The sequence below is a fragment of the Anas platyrhynchos genome, chromosome 25, assembly GCF_047663525.1.
Source record: "Anas platyrhynchos isolate ZD024472 breed Pekin duck chromosome 25, IASCAAS_PekinDuck_T2T, whole genome shotgun sequence".
Taxonomy (NCBI): domain Eukaryota; kingdom Metazoa; phylum Chordata; class Aves; order Anseriformes; family Anatidae; genus Anas; species Anas platyrhynchos.
This window is the reverse complement of record NC_092611.1, coordinates 6,605,284-6,617,693: the sequence shown is the minus strand read 5'-3', so window position 1 is coordinate 6,617,693 and position 12,410 is coordinate 6,605,284. Positions and strand designations below refer to the sequence as shown.

At 45.8% G+C, this 12,410-nt stretch overlaps 1 long non-coding RNA gene across 2 annotated transcripts in view; it reads right to left on the bottom strand.

Moving 5' to 3' along the window:
* Positions 1-12,410, bottom strand: part of LOC110353386 (uncharacterized) — a 154,663-nt gene that overhangs the window by 72,300 nt on the left and 69,953 nt on the right. For both annotated transcript variants that reach the window (XR_011804907.1, XR_002403818.4), the window contains exon 2: positions 977-1,103. This is a non-coding gene — a long non-coding RNA (uncharacterized lncRNA). The remainder of the gene's footprint in view (positions 1-976; positions 1,104-12,410) is intronic.

The window sequence follows — 12,410 nt, the reverse complement described above, 5'->3', positions numbered from 1 at the left end:
AAATTCTCGGTATCCTTCTGCTTAATTACCAAAGCCTTTAATGACTCCTCTAATGAGCTGCAAAAGTCTGGATGCGTCCCTCCGAGAGCCATTAACTGCTGAGCAACCCGAGGAGAAATTCTTTCCTCACCAGCTTGGGGAAAGCCTGGGACAGACTCCCAGGTAGAGACTTTAAAAATAAATAAATAAATAAAATAGTATTGAACAAATCGACTGTGTAGTGCTTAGCATGAAATATTGCCAGTCACTTTTAGGATTGCAGGGTCCTCTTTTAGACGCTGCTGATGGAGTGGCCTTGTGGGAGAATCACAGAATCAGAACATCCTGGGGTGGAAGGACCCACAAGGATCATCGATCGAGTCCAGCTCCTGGGACACTGATGTTCCTCCTCAACACATTTTGATTTTTTGTGATTTTTTTTTTTCTGAATGTCTCTCATGGTGCCTGCAGCAGTAGTCATTAACAAGGACCTGATCTCTCTGAGCCTTAAACTGTTCCCACAGCACGAGTAATAATAAATATAGGCAGATTGCAGTGCAGAAGAATTATCAGGTTTCAGCAGCTGTAACAATATCTGAATTATCAGGTGAAAGCCTTATGGAAAAGCAATTAGGTAATAACAGACTTGTATCAGAGTCATCAGGGACTTTTCATGCTGTGCTAGAAAATCAGGACCCAGAATGAATTTGATTGGATTAAATAAAAGAACCGATCTAACCTTGTCATGATCTCCTACACTGAGCTGAAGCTTTACAGGGCTTTGAAAAAGCAATCACATTTTGTTTCAAGATTTCCTTCCTTCCTTCCCAGCCTCGCAGTCAGAACACAAAATAGGAATCACCTCTGTCCACTTTCTCTCCCAAACACCTTCTTACTTCATTGCAGTTTTCACGAGTTTATCAGCAATATCTCCAGACCCTCAGCCCAAATCCCACCAAGGAACAGAAGGAGGTGAAAAGGGAGGTGAAAAGCTGACCTGAAGCGTTGGCACCGCTTGTCCGGAATACAGAAGTGGTAAGATTGCATCTCCTGCCCATTGCCAGCGTGCCTGGAGCTCTCCGGATGAGACCCTTGTTTGAGGATGATATTCCGTGCCCTGCAATCTGAATACAGCAAAGGCAATCAGCAACCCATAAGAGCCACCTGATTTAGGCTTTTAGCACATCTGTAAAACAGTCACAAAAAAAGGCGAGCCCATAGCTGTAGTGGTGCTGAATGCCTCTTAGTTAGCTCCGGATTTTCTGTTCCAGGCTCATTTTCCTTTTTAGCTGGGCTTTTGTTCAGCTCCCTATACCCAACTAAACCTACACAGCAAATTAAATGGCACGGCCTCGGTTTTACCAACGGGAGCCAACTGATGGCCTTGCCTGGCCATCAAAAATTGCCTTTGCCCTGCTTTGAATGAATGCCCTGCAATCGCTGCCTGTTGAGATCTGCTCCAAGCCCCTCGAGTCACGGCACAAAAAAAAACCCTGGAGGGATCGCAGACCTCTGCAACCAAAGAATAAATACACTTGGAGACTCATGTCCACAAGCTGCACATGTCCTAGAAGTTTCCCTGCTGCTTTTGGTTTAAAAACAGACAAATGGAAATTGAAGAAACGGGATATTTACTAAAGACACTGCAGTTCTGAATGTTCTCGTGCTGCAAGAGGGGGGAAAGCCACTGGAAAGCTGGTTTTGCTTCCTGATTTTAAGTAAAGATTTACAGGCAGAGCACTTGCTGAAATGCAAACACAAAACCCAACGTGTCTCTGCTCCCCCTCCCAGCACAGGAAGAGGAGGGCACGACTGAAATAAAATCAGTGCCAGTGCAGTAGTGAATGAATGAAGCCACCACACAATTTTCTTGTGTGGGCAGCAAAGCCTGAAAGCAGTGGAAAGCAGGCTGGATTTGCATGAGGATACCAGGCAGGACAGCACTAGAGGCAAGACCTAATAACCTTAGCAAGCCAAAAGATGTGCAAGCTTAGTTTGCATTTTTATTTCACTTTGATGCCTCCCCTCTTTTTATTTCCCATGCACCTATGATGATTAATATCAAAGGGTATTATTGCACCTCTTCCTCCTGACATTCAAACCAAGCAATTTCAGTGCCTGTCAGTCAAAAATAAGGAAGGGCAGGAGGTGAGGTCAGCTCTCCCTCAGATCCAAGCTCTTTTTCTATTTACATTAATACAAGGAAGAGCTGAACATGCAGAGAACACACAGGAAATGTCATCTCTGTTCACAGACTTTTGCATTAAAGGTAAGACCTGAATATTTATCTCCCTTTCCAGCCACTGAACTCTGCAGGTCCATTAGCTCAGGGGCAGTCGTGTTTGACTGTGGGGCGTAACGATGACTGTTGTGGCTTTGGGATCCCCAATATCTACTGATCCTTTCATCTCTTTCCTCCCTTAAAAAAAATGTTAACATACTCCAGAACTGAGAATCAAAAGTAGAAAAAAAAAAAAAAAGAAAAAGAAAAAAAAAAGAACCAATATTTTATTCTTTGAGCTTGAGAGAAAAAAGTAATTTAGCAAACATTACTTAAAATAAGGGCTTTATAAAAGGACTTGTGCTTTTTTTTTTTTTTTTGATTGTTTCTTCTCCTCTCTCCCCCTTACTTTTCTGCAATTGATTGACAGCTCCCTGATGATAAATTCTCTCAGTTGGCAGGCATTTTTCATAATGTTTCATTTGTGGCACTGCAAACTGGATGGCCCCTCTGTACCTCTTCCAGCTTCTCTCCCTTTTCAATTGCTTCTAGGAACGATGGCAGCAGAGATTGCAGAAAGCAGAGCACCTCCACGCACGCTGCGCTCCTGCAGTGGCAATAAGGTGCATCGGTTTCCTAACCTCTAAATCCCCCAACGAATGCTTCCATGATAAGAAATATAAAAAGTAAAAAAGAGTAGAGAACTGAGATTAGTGCAGGGGACAAATGAGTATTTTGCTCTAAGTACGAGACCTGTTTCTAAACCCTACCTGGGTCACTCAGCATGGGCATGGGGGGTGCCAGCAGCCCCCCAGCACCCCAACATGGGTCTGCAGTGCTGGAACGGTGACAGCTCCAGAGCAGAATGTAGACAGCTCATGTTATCAGCTCGATGCATCATTTCTTAGGCAACCCAAGGGATTTGAACACTCAAGTGGCAGATTAATTTAAATCAAAACTGATCGGAGATGAGAAGATAACCGCACCATTTATTTTGTGGGCAAACAGCAATTCCTTTTCAGCCTTGATCTCAAAATACTTTTCCTTTTGTTGTGCAATCACAGGCTAAAACACAAATTCAAAAGAAGCTCAGAATAAGTCCATATTTCTCTAAGAGCAATTTGCACAAACACTGTGTTTTCCGTGTTTACTTTGTTTGCCAAAATTAGAAGTGAAAGCCAGAGCAGCAGGACGGGAGACACTCCCCTGGTTGGAATTACTTCCACTTTTCCTTGGGGGTTCTTACTGACAGTGTAAATTTGGGGCTTGTTAACACATTACAAGACATCAAGCATCACACAGCTTTTGCTTTTCAATCTGCTCATTTCTGGTGCTTCGTTGTGGTGACAGTTTAAAGCTGAGCAGAAGCAAGGAAGCCTTTGTAAGGGGAATTTTAGCTGCCAGCCTGCGCTGCTTTTGCTTTCAGGCTCCAAAAAGGAGAAGGAAAGGTCCTTCCTAAATAACTGGAAGTCACCAAGCTGGGAAAGCTGGGACTGCAAGAGGCTGGGCACTTGATTCGGGGATTTCTCTACTAATGGGGAGGAGAAAGCAGGAGTGGTGTTTAGCCTGCTAATCCTGACTTCCAGGTGTAGCTCCTGCTTTGATACAGAACCCAATGCGATTATTTCAGCCAGCAACTTTGAATCGCCTCTTTAAAAGGATTAAACCTCTAAACACCTCCGGAGAAATTAGGCACCTAAGCGTGGCTGAGGAGCAGGGCCTGGCAGGCCAGAGGAGATGCGCAGAGTTCGCGGGGCCTCGGGATGAGACACGGCATGCACATCGCAGCCTGCCCGACCCCAGCTTCCCATCAGGAAAATTAGCGATAATAGGGCTCCCTTGTCTTCCTAGGGGGGAGGGAGGAGAAAGACATTAAAGATTATGTGATGCTCACCTAATTCAGCCCTAGGGAGCAGATAAGTGAGATTTTTCTCGAGTATTTTAACAGAGAATAGCTCTACTTACTTCGGCGGCGAAATGGAGCCAATTTGCACAGCCCAAGGATCCAGCTCCTGATGCTTATCTAAAGCTCCTAGGACTACAAATGAAGGCTGCAGGTATCACAGGCACATCCTGCTGCATGCTGCTCTGAAGTACAACAGGAGCGATCGGAACAGCAAGGGGAAGTTTCTGGTAACACTGCCCTCGAGGTAGGGAACACATCACGAGCTTTTCCTTGCTGGCAGCGGATAAGACGAGCAGTAATTCATCTGCTCGTGGTCGAAGGGAACTGAGAAGTGCAGAAGCCCATAAGAGGGTGGGAAAAGCAACAGAGAAGCTGCCCTGGAATTCTGGAGTGGGTTCACATTCAGCCTCTGATCAGATCCTGTGGCCTTCCTCACCATATTTCAAATGAAATCAGGCTAGATTTTATTTTTATTTTTAAACCAGTCACAGCCTGCAGCCTCCATGTTCCCTAATCAAGACAAGTCCTCGCTTCTCAACGTCTCGCAACAGGTTCCATCATTTTTCATCACCTCCCCCCCTCCCACAAAGCCCAAGTTGCTGTTTCCAGCCAGCCAGATTCCCCCCCAGCTGGGCATTTGCCTGTATCTTGGTAACTTCAGACAGCCACCTACGTGCTGATCTGTCTCTTCCCAGCGCTTCCCACTTCCACAGATGCCACCAAGATCCCCACTGAAGATCTAGCACCTACAGATCTGTTCCTGAAGGACACACACCTGCCAAAGAAATCCTGCCCACCCCTCAATGCCAGCCTCATTCCCAGGCTTACCCACAGGTCATGCTGGAGTTAGGGGCAATTAGCACTGCCCTCTGCACGAGAAATTATATCTTGGCCATTATCGGTATATTCGTACTGCCCACCAAGCCTTTATACAATTGCCAGTTAGGGTTTTGTTTATTTGTTTGGGTTTTATAGTAAATACAGTTAAATATTTAAGAGGGGAAAACAAGAACAACCCTTTAGTCCTAATATCAGAAACAAAGTCCACGCATGCTCAAACGCGAGGCTGGAAAGAACTTCAGAGGAATCAGTGGAAGCTCAACTGCCTAAACCCCAGCCTTGCCCTTCCTGGCAAGGACCACTGTGACAGCTGTAAATTCAGAGAAGCTTTCCATGCCAAGAGAAGGTATGGCTTGAAATAATCCACAACTGATATGCAAAAACATTTTTAAAAAATGCACAAAATAAACCAGTGCAAAAAAATGACAGCTGGGAAAAAAAAAAAAAAAAAAAAAAAAAAAGACTATTTGATACATTTCCAGACGCTGTTGGAGAGCTCTTTCCCTCTAAGAGGGGCTTCGTACTGCTGTCTGAATAGGATGAGTGAGAAGAACTGCATCAGGGATGGAAAAAACCTGCTTCCTGAAAGCTGTCAATCTGCAGGCTGTGTTTCACAGCTGAAATGTTGATGTTAGCTTCATATCAAAGACACAAGGCTTCTGGAGGACTCGTTTTTAGTGCCAAGCTGATATTCAAACATGAAGGGGCAGGTCTTCTTGCTGGAGAGGAGCCCTGGAGGGACAGACAGGACCTGAACTCCAGGAACGTGTTTTCTCTAGGGAAACAGGGCTAGATGGAGAACAGGAGGGGACCAATCTCAACCTTCACTCTGAAACTGCCCTGGACTCAACAGAAATATGGATGGGATTTGGTTTAAGCCTTGTGCAAAACCTGCAAAGAATCTACTGTGGAACTAGGATAAATTCAGGTCATAAATAGAGGAGACGATGGGAAGGAACAGTTGGTACATATGCTGTTTTCACACAACACACATTTAATAAGACACATTGCATTTACTAACCCTTCTGCTCCCAAGGGTCACGTCCCCCATCCACTTCAACTTAGCCTCTGCTTCAGCCTTAAGATATAGCTCTGCAAAGCACGCAGGAGGCACGTCACCATAAATACATGTGTTTTGTCTCTACGACAGCCTGGAGCACCCTGCCCCAAGTCAGCACACAGAGAAAAACCTCAGGCACACACCAAGTGGCTCAGCTCCAAGCTGGCACCGCACAAGGTAGCAGAAATTCTCAGACAAGCGCACGAAAGGGCTGGGGAATTTTAATATCTTCTTCCCTACAAGTAATTTCCAGTGTTTATGCTCTGTGGAGCTCCTCACGAGTGTCAGAGCAGAACAAATGTCAGTTTTAATGGACTTGCTAAATCATAAAAACCGTTTGCAAAATTGCAGCTGATTAAAACACGCAAACGTGCCATTATTCACAGGAAGACCCCAGGCAGCTTGCGGCAGCGGGCTGTCAGGAGGGAAACCTTGGCCCACGGGACTTTACCTCGGTAACAACAAGTAATCCTACAATGCACCCTAGCCAAATAGAGGCATTTTCCCGGAGAGACGGAACAAAGCTCAGCATTCATCATTTCATCATTAATTCTTGTAGCAACACATAACCACGCGCGACACAATGTGAATCACAACGCGCGTCTCAGCGGCGCGCTTTGTCGTTGGCAATATTCAAGCGCTTCGGAGATGTAGATCACAGCTCCCTTTGGGAGAAGGCCAGCTCTGGAGCAGGCCAAAATATTTTGCTTCTAAGGTGGCTGACACGGGGAGTGTTTCCTATTATTTATCCCCATTCTAACCTGCCCACACTCACCAAAAGCCCGCCTCCTACTCCATATGGAAGGGGAGTAAAAACAGAAAATTCTTTTCCATATGGACAAAGCAGATGTGGCAATAGAATATATATTATAAATAGGGGCTGCTTTAGAGAGTAAATAGCACTAAAACCAGAAAGGATACCCATCAAAATTATGATGTTATACCATTTACTGGCAAGAATGTAGAGGCTTAATTCTAACTGTGCTCTCTAGATGGTGATGCAGAGCAATTATGCTTTATTTTCCCGAGCATGTAACCTTTGGTAACACTACGTTCTGAAAAGAGACTGAAAGCGATTTAGCCAGACACGCCACATCTAGATAGCTGCCTACCTCCTAGATGTCAAACAATACATCAATCAACCTTGCCTGTTAAGCTGTTATTTAATTTTCAAGGGATTTGTTTCTTCCCCAAACCAGATTTTTACTTTATTTACTAAATAATGCAGCTTCAGGGGAAGAGGTAGGAAGGGAAGCGACATTATTTATTTATTTTTGGAAAGACAAAACATTTGAACGCATCCGAAGCCAAAACATTTTATTTCAAAAGGATTCAAACTCTTCATTGTGCACATCTCCAAAGAGCTGATTATGTTCTGGTTTCCACGCCAGAACTGATGTACGCATTGCTTTATAAAAGGGCAGAAGGGCACAACTAACCCCAAAATGGTTTCTTTGGAGGTCGCCAAAGCTGAATTTTCCCCACGTGGGTACAGATGTACCTTGATCTGACCACGTTAGCCTGTCACAGGTGTGTGACAGACACTGGGATGCTCTTACAGTGCCTCCAGATGAATCCATACGTGTGGCTGAAAACTCTTTCCAGACTCTCAAAGCATCCATGCCCATACTGGAAAGGCCCACTGTAATCTGCTGCGCAGAGAAATTCCCCTCTAACACATTACCTGGCAAAGATTCAAGGAGAGCCAAGCGTTGTTTCATGGCTGAATTAAGGCAGGGGTGCTCTGAAGTAGCTGGATGAAGATGTCAAGGAAGAGTAACAATCAGGCTCTCCATCAACGCTGCTGCGGTTATTTTCCCCGTATGCCAAGGGGTGTCAGAGAGATGCTGCAGTCCAACTTAGGCAAATTTCCTACCGCTGTGCAGCACAGCTTTCATGCAAAGGTTAATAATTCCTGGTGCGTTCTGTGAACTCAGCATTTCTCCAGCATTTTAGCTTGATGTACTGCCCTTTTCACCATGAACACATTTCTTCCTCCCTCCCTTCTGCTAATCAGTTTTATCAACACAGCCCCAGCTGAAGAATGGCTTTCGAGATATGTAGACTATGAGACAGAAAGTGTTGCTTAAACCAAATGATAACAGTCAACAGAGTCCTATTAATAAGCTACAGAAATTCAGCCATGGCCCAGAATCACAGCTGATGTTAACTGAAATAGCAATGACAATTTACACCAGAAGACAGCCTGGCCTTGTGAGTTTATAAATCTCAATGCTCTTTAAAAACAAAGCCCTAAATCATTTTGCCTGAGAAATGAGAATATCAATTATATTGCTCTATATCCTTCCCTTCTTCCCCATAACCATTGATTTGTGCTTCCCTATTTCATCCTAGGATTTCCAAAGACAGCAGGAAATTTATGGCTCCGTTCTATAGAGAGGAAACCCGAGGATCTTGTGAGTTGGTGGTGGGCACCCAGCTGTGGGAGACAGAATCCACCTTCCCCTCCTCGTCATCCCTCCAGAGAACAAATGCTGCTCACATCACCCCGAGTAACTGAGCCCTTAAAGCCTGAGAGCCCATTTGCAGAGCCAAATTGCTTGACGGTGTCTCAGCAAGTCTAAAACAGCCGCTGTATCTCTTGGTGAGTTTGGAAGATGTCAGCATAACATACACTCTTCTCTATTCCCTGCAGTGCACGGCTTTGGGAGAAGAATTGCATGCAATTCTGCAGACACTAAACTTAATTCCTTGCTCCCACCCTGTGAACAGGTATTTTGGAGTTGTACACGGTTTGGTGCTGGGCCAGAGCAAAAGAAGCCGAATGATTCACGAGAGAATCACTCTGGGAGACCTTTGCTCTCCTGCTGCAGACCAGGACAGGAGCACCCTGACTGCTGGCAAGTTCTCCAAAAGGTCACTAAAAAGGGTTTCCAGTGATTAATACATATATATTTAAGGCTAAGTCTCCTGGTGCCAGGCATTACCTGACCTCAGGTGTCACAAGAGCAGTGGCTTTGCTTTCCCTCACCCCAAGAGGTGCTGAGCCCTGGGCTGGCAGGGGGTGACAGCAGGTTTCCCTCCCACAGGACCCTGGCACGAGGAGGAACCGCTTCTCTAAAGGTTGCAGTAAAGCACCTGTAGCTGCGTTTGATTAAAAGTTGTATTAGTGCTTAGCTCTTGCGTGGCGTTTGCCATCCTGAGACTTGAAGTGATCAACGCAATCAAACCCTGCTTAGCGCGCGAGGAAGCGATTGGCTTAAGGTCATGCAGAGCCTCAGGGGAGGACAAGGATTAGACCAAGCTCTTTGGCTGAAAATACCACGGAAAATGTTCCTCTCCTTCCCCTCTCAAGTTTTTCCTTCTAATCCTGCTTCTCTGGGTCTGCAGTCGGGAGGGGACTCTTCTGTGTAACCCTCCCCAGCTTCCTGCTAATGCACTGATGTAATCACGGTGGTGAATGGCTTTTTGGATCTTTCCTTCTGATCTGAGAGGCGTTTCTGCTGTGCACCCCCCAGGCCTAAGGCAGTAGGCGAGAGTCAGGGACAGACAATTCTCCCAAACCTCCAAGGTCAGGGGCAGACCGGACAGGACAGGGGACGTTCAGCTCCTTCCTTGTAGCACAGCGACTTGGAACAACTGAAGCAAAAAGCCACCCCATCCCACCATCAGCAAGAAACTACATGGAAAGACTCACGTTCATCAACTTCTCCGTCTTTAAATTAAGAGCAGGGGGTCCTCAACTGCATCTTTACCATGGTGTGCACCTTCTCTGAAGGCAGGGGGGCAGCCAATGCTCTCTGGGCTTCCAGCACCTCCTCTGCAAGATGCTTCTTGGTTTAGAAGACGCTTCCCTTGGTGACCTGGGACCCCAAAGTGACCTGGTGCTCCCCAGAATCAAAGCACACTGAAGCAGCACCTGGTCCTGGTGAGGAGCAGCACTCACTGAGGCACAGCTTCAGTTAAAGAAAAGAACAGGACGAGCACCACTGCTTGTCCCGTGGTATCGGTTGCAGAGCTGCAGCTCTTTTCTCTGCTTGACATTGAACTTGGGACAGAGCTGAAAGCACAAATCTTCCCCTGATGGGAGAACCAATTAGTGCCTTTCAGCTCACTTGACTCCTCCATGTTAGGCAGATGGGATCACATTCCCTAGAAACTGAAGTACTTCTACTTGACATCAGAAAACGTTCTCAGCTACAGCAAAACCCATCCTTCCCATGACCCTAGCATGTTGCCAGCTTACTCCAGCTGAGAAGTTGGTCTATTGCATACATTACTTACAAAACATGGGTTCTTTGGTTTATAAGCTCAAGAATCAAATCAAAGTGAATCACGGCGTTAGGTACAGTTTCATTGTTTTCCCCACATGCTGCCTTCCCTATGAAAAGTTTAAGGCAACGCTCATTTAAAATATCTCCCTCTATTAAGATCACTCTCTGCTGTGACAAGGGAGCAGAATCTTAAGAGGTACATTGCATAATGTGCTCCACAAAGAACGAGTACAATGCATACAGAAAGAGCAGAAGTTGTTTGCACTTCGAGGGCTTCAGAAGTATGCAGCAAGTGATGGAAAACCACTTTTGGTACGGAACCTCCTCAGCTCTAGATGGCAAGTAGCATCGTGTATTCTTAGCAGCGGTTTAAGTTAGAAACTGGAAAGAAAAAGAAACAAAAATGCAAAGATTGAGTTTTTCTGACAATTCTCCTGACACCCTGGCTGGTATAAGGTGTGACAGCAGCTTCGCAGTGGATGCTACAAGCTCCTGTCACAGGATGGCTCATCGCAGCTCTTTAAACCCATTCATTGCTGAGATTTCAGCACAAGATTTGGAGGCAGGAATGCCTCCATGTAGGAAATCTCAGGAATGACTGCAGTGAGCCAGAACTGTGAGCCAGGACAAAGCTTAGATGCTGCTTGTATCCCTGTTAATGACTGCAGGGGATGTGCCAATAAACCTTTTGCAAAAGAAACGAGATAGCTTCCAGGAATGTCTTGAGGATAACAGGCAAGGACAAAACACCTGCAGCTTTGAAAGAGACCACAACCAGAGGTGACAAGAGAACGGAGTGGACAATAATCATCATTTCTCTTTTCCTATGCTCATTCCGCAAACTTTACAAAGCCAAAGGCTTTTTGGCTCAAGCTGCAGAGAATCATTACTGGAGATCAACATTGACCGCCAATTGCTCCTTATGTATTATCGACACGTTGTGGTAAGAGAACCTCAAAATGGGTATTGGGAACATCTACTTTGTCTTGTTAGCATAGATTTGCCAAACTCTAACCAGCAAACCACATTTTTTTTTTATTTTCTCTAAATTGCTAGCAGCCACGCAAAGGAAAAAGAGAGAGCCTCAAAGGTTTCTAATGCAGCAGACCAAAAGGGCCAGAGCTCGCAGCTACAGGGAGGGAGAACACCTTATCTGTCGGTCCAGCTATGACAAGCTTTATCTGGAAATAACCACCCAGGCTGCTGCAGCTACCTGGTGGCACCGAAGGGTCCAACCTTCACCCTTCAGCCAGTACCCTCAGCTGGGAGGGAGGAACAGGCACTGCAGAGCTGGGGGAGAAATGCTGAGCAATAGCTGCGTGCCTCTTGCCAGGTGATGCTGAGCAGACTGCAGGCTGCACATTTGCTTTCCTCCAAATGAGAAAGCTCTGTTTTGGTTTGTTGGTTGTTTTTTTTTTTTTTTTCCTCTTTAGTCTACCGCATAAAAACAAGCCAGGAAAACAGATATAAATGTCCACAATATGACAAGATTATGCTGCAGAGCTGAGATGTGGGAAAGCAAGAGAGGGGAGGATGTACTGGTAAATCTTAATAGAAACCACAACTGATAAACTGTAAGGAACAGGGAAATCTACGCTTACTTCTCACAGCCTTGTTTATGCTAATAAAGGTTTGGTAATGAATTACTGGTAAGTGGCCTCCTTTAGTGGGGAATTATTCAAGCAAGCAGGTGCGGCTTAACAAACATTTATCTTCTTCAGGCTGCAAGGCACTGCAGGAGATGTGCTGAAGGGACAGCCAGGCACCAGCTCCTTGTCCAGACATCTGCACTGGGGTGTCAGGAGGGGGAGACACATGGCAGGAACAGCTGGGTGCACGTGGGGAGGGAAGGAGGCATCTGCTCAGGCGCCCAGCCTGCTTGGTGCAAGAGCCAGCCTCAAGATTCAGCATCCCAAAAAACACAGCCCTCAAAATCTTCTTGGCCCCTGGAAAGCTGGTTTTATCACGCTGAGAAACCCAATTCCTGGGCTGCTTGAGGATCAGGAGGAAGGTTTGAAGCCCTAAGGTAGGATGCAGAGATCTGGGTTCTTGGTACCACACCAGGCCTGACTGAGATCTGTGATTGCATCTTTCTGGGGCTCCGACTCCACCTCAGTTCCTCTGTTTGCAAAACAGAAAAAACCAGCTTTGCCCACACTGGCAGCTAAA